Below are 4586 nucleotides of genomic sequence, written 5' to 3' on the forward strand. Positions count from 1 at the left end.
ATGTATAAAATATCGATCTATATGCATATATACATGAGATAAGCAAAAACAAGTACAAACACATGGTCAAACAAAGAATACAATTAAACAAAGATACAAATTAGCCTATATACACAGTGCTTTAATTTCAGGAAGGTCTAAAATTAGCTACTTTTCAGTTAAGTGTCGCTCTCTCTGAAAAGAAATTTAATTTAGCTAGTAATCAAATGTAAAATGACACTGCATAGTTTATCATAGTTAGATTAATGCTTATTAAAGTTTAAGTTATTCATTCAAGATCTGTGATTTTTATCTGCCTTTTGTTGTTTGATTCGCATTGGCTCAATCGTCGACTACTACTTATTAGACTACTGCCCCTTTAAGACCGAATGCAGAACTCTACTGTAATAGATGACTGATGCACCATTTTCTCCCAACTATTTACGTCCAATTAAGACATAAACTGTGTTTAAATGAATCTCAGAGCAGGTCATTTTATATTTTATGGGTTAGGGTTAGTCCGCAGTTTAGCAACAGTACAGACTGCGTTTTACAACAATCACCGATCGTGCTGATTCTGACGGTATGTTTGGGTTTTAGGAAGAAATGACAGCGCAACGCTGTGAAGGGAAGGAAGTTGCGCTAGACAGAATACGTCTGTAATGGTTTCATCTCAAATATCTTCTTTTTATAATCTTTGAAAGCGGAAATCTAAAATACAATTAGAATAATATCCCAGATCTAAAGTGTAACCACGTTTTGTCCTCATTGTCGCTCATTAAGCAGGGCTGTCGTGCTGTGCGCGCTGTGGCTCCGGGTGAGAGATCTTCTGGACTGCGAATCGCAAAATTGCATCACAGACAAATTGTTTAATATTTTTATTATATATAGAAATGGTTGATATTCAGCCCCGTTGCCCTTTTAATACCGGGTACCAAGCGGGAACACTGAAACAAGCGAACGTACAAGCCATATAGTGACACGCATAACGTTAAACCAATGGTGTAAACATAATCTGATGACTATGACGCCAAAGGTTTTTATTTAAGAAAGAACGTAGCCTACGTTTGTAGGCTATGTAGACACAAGCAACTTTCACAATACTAACTAAAATATAATTAATATTATTTTATTGAATTTGAATTAGTCGTTTGAAGAGTAAAAAAAAAATCGGTCGGTCTGAACGCAGGTTACAACCGGCAAGTCGGTCGGACTAAAAGGAAAAAAAATAAAAATTGGGTCGGCCCTAAATTGACAGGGTTGGTCTGGTTACGGCAAACAAGAATATTTTTAAGGGTGGCCTCAATGCTGGCGATATGTTATGCCCTTAATATTACATGATTATCCAAATGTAATTTTCCATGTACTTTTCTGTAATGCACTTTCTGTAAAGCTGCTTTGAAACAAGTATTGTGAAAGGACTATACAAACAAACTTGAATTCACTTGCAGGGTCAACAGACACAGAGCTTACAGCGGGGGAGCTTCACTGCAAAGCAGACAGGTGAGCATACAGGTACGTAATCCTCTTCTTTAAGTGACAGACAGAGAACTTGCGGCTGGAGGTTTCACTGGAAAAGCAGTTGGTTAAGCGTTCACTACGTGTCTCTCTTCACAGTGGGCTGCCAGATAAATACACTCAATGGTCTGTGAAGTACAACAATGTTAGCCTCTTCTTATGCAGTCAGAATGTGATGGAAAACTCCGGTAAGAAGTGGACATCCAGGGGTTTAGGTTTACACTTAACACAGCAAACAGTGCATCACATCCCTTCATCTCAACAATTCAGCACTCAGTGGGAAATACTCATATATGGCCGTCGCCCTTCTTCTGAACTGGCATTCACATCAAGAGGTCCCACAGACACAAGAGAGAAGGATGGAAATTGATTTGGACTACTCATGATCTCTCAAAAATGATCTTCTGTCCCATGGTTACCTCCTTCTCATTGAATCAGCCTGCTCTTTCTCCCAACTCACAGCACTGTGCCCGTTCGCCGGCCCCACTTCCTCTTCACCACGGCTATAAAGCAAATTACTTGTACAGCTTTATAAAACACAGTCCTGAAACTGCTGCTGTTGTATTTATGCCTTAACCTCATGTATTTAAGATTTTTTTTTTTTATTGTCACAATGGCACTTTTTGTATCGGTGCATTTTCCCATCTTTTGTATTAATTTCATTCCTTTTTCTTGTCTTTCCCTTTTTTTTTTCCTAAGCCTATTTTTTTGTTTGATTTAATGTCTTCCATCTTTTATTAATGCTCCTGGTCTTAGTCAATGGGACAGGGCATAAAAAGGCTTTACCCTGTTCTATTTTGTATTGAAAGGAACTGCGTCAAATGGTTTGTCTGTACTTTTTGCATAATTATGCACTTGTTATTCTCTTACTGTCTTTTGTATGTTCGCATTAGTCTTATCATGCCCATTTTCTGCTTTGGTTCATCTCTGTTGTTGTGGTCACTTGTATTTCATGCTGCGATTTCATTCAGCCTGTTTGAATTTTGTTCTTCCCCTGATGGTATGGCTATCGGGTTCATGGGGTACTTGGTTCTCCACATTAACAGAAGTTAATGAAAATGAAGTTTCTTTTTAAGTGTTCAATTGTTGGAATTGGGTGGGTGGGACTTGTAAAGACAAGGGACTCGTCAAAGGACTTGTGGATCTTGACTTGTGTTAGACTGATTTGTCCAGGGTTGATTTCAACATTTCACCTCATCAATCAACTGCAGGTGCAAATCAAAGTTACTTGAGCTACAATATATAGGGGTGTATCCCACTCACAAAGACAATTTCTATTTTCAGTTTTTTCGGTTTTATTTATATTGTACTAAGTGTAATTTTTGTATTTATGGTTTCGCCTCTTGTTCCATTTAAGATCAATTTTGTCCTTTTATTATCCCTTTCTATTTTATGACCCTTTTGTCTGTCTTTGTCTTAAACATTAAAAAAACAATAAAAATAAAAACCTAAATATACCATAAATGCATTTTTTAAATTATATATATTTCACTGGTTTCTAACATTTTCTGTCTGCTTTTTATACTATTGTTTGCCTTTCTTATATTGTAAAGCTTTGTATTGAAGTTGTAAACTTACTTTTTTGTATTTTGTTGCACTCGACTTTGTTTGTTTCATTTTAAATTCTTTTTTTTTTAATAGGTTAACAAAAGGTTTTAAAAAAACAGAACATGGAAACAAATATGGACCATAACCAGTGTTTCTACTCTTTTATGACTTTACTTGTGCCCATATTGTGTAATTTGGAACACCCCGTTTGTGAATCCTAACCTTTTTTTTTGCGTTTTCAAAATTACTTTAATTTTTTGTGAGGTTTAATCTGTTTTGGTTTATTTTGTGTTCCCATTAAACAGCTGGAGGGACCGGCCAACACAGGATAGACAATCCAGTCTGATGTCCTTCACACTCAGCCTCTCATTGATGCTGCTCCTCCCCCTCCTCTAGTGTCATCTAGTTAATGTGGCCTGTGTTTGTTGGCTACTTTCAGCCCTTTGGTTCATCCTTCATTTTACCCTTTACACCTTGAGTCCACCTTTGTGCCAAGCCCCAGACTTGTGGTGGAGCTGGTAATCTGAGGCCAAAGACAGGTCGACAGAGTGAAAGTTAGGTTGACGCTCTATCAGGTCCTCCATGGGCAGTTATTGCCCTGCAGTGCAGTGGTCTTGTCTCTGCCCAGGTCCCCATCTCTAATGGCTCCATCTGAGTTGGTTGTCCACCGAGTTGTAACTGGCTCATTCACCAAAGGTCCCCCCTATCCTTTTATTGACTGTTTTGGCTCTACATCCCATCCTAAAGCAGCTTTGTCCACTTGACTTATTTTTGCTACTTTGTATTGTTTAACCTTGTTTTTTGTATTTCAGCACATTTTAGGTTTTTTATTTTAGGATTTTTTATGCCCTCTATATTTCAATCAGTCTGTCTTTTTTTTTTTTTTCCTTTTGTACAGTATTTTATTTACTAACTTCTATTTAAACTTTGTTCTGTGCCCTTTATGGTCTTGTCTAAGCTATTCTAAGACAGAACAAAATAAAGTTGTCAAGCATAAAAGCTGCACCTCTCAGATTATTCTTCCTTTTGCATTCCTATTGCCCTTTAGTGTTTGTATTTCTGCTGTTTGCCTTTTATGCCTTTGCCAGTTAAGTCCCTTTTTTGCCCTGTTGTAGTGATGATTTTTACATATTTTTTTCCTTGTGGTGTTAGATTAAATTTGTAATACCCTTTATGCCTTAATGCTCCTTAAATTTTGTCTCTGCACTTATGTCCTTATCATGGTCTCAATGGCACTTTTTGTATTTGTGCGTTTTTCCCATCTTTTGTATTTTGATCTCTTGCCTTTGCATTTGAACCATCACTGCTCTTGTCTTTGCATTTTCCCTAAGCCTATTTTGGTTTTATTGGCTTTTTATGATTGAATGTTTTCCATATATCTTTAATTTATGCTCCTTGCCTTGTAAGCCATTGTGCTGTTTTATGGCCCAGTCCCATTGACCATTTTTATGCCCATTCCTATTTTTCTGGAACAGTTGTATTTTGTATTTAAATGTACTTTATAAAAGGTTTGCCTTTACTGTTTGTGCGTTTTGTAAATG

At 37.0% G+C, this 4586-nt stretch overlaps 1 long non-coding RNA gene across 1 annotated transcript; it reads left to right on the forward strand.

Moving 5' to 3' along the window:
• The first annotated feature begins 1419 nt into the window (after positions 1 to 1419).
• On the forward strand, positions 1420 to 4044 carry LOC148969354 (uncharacterized). Its single transcript, XR_016149826.1, has 2 exons — positions 1420 to 1482; positions 1597 to 4044. It is a non-coding gene; the product is annotated as an uncharacterized LOC148969354 (long non-coding RNA).
• The last annotated feature ends 542 nt before the right edge of the window (positions 4045 to 4586 follow it).

Source organism: Pimephales promelas, chromosome 24 (genome assembly GCF_988280905.1).
Source record: "Pimephales promelas chromosome 24, fPimPro1.hap1.1, whole genome shotgun sequence".
Classification (NCBI taxonomy): domain Eukaryota; kingdom Metazoa; phylum Chordata; class Actinopteri; order Cypriniformes; family Leuciscidae; genus Pimephales; species Pimephales promelas.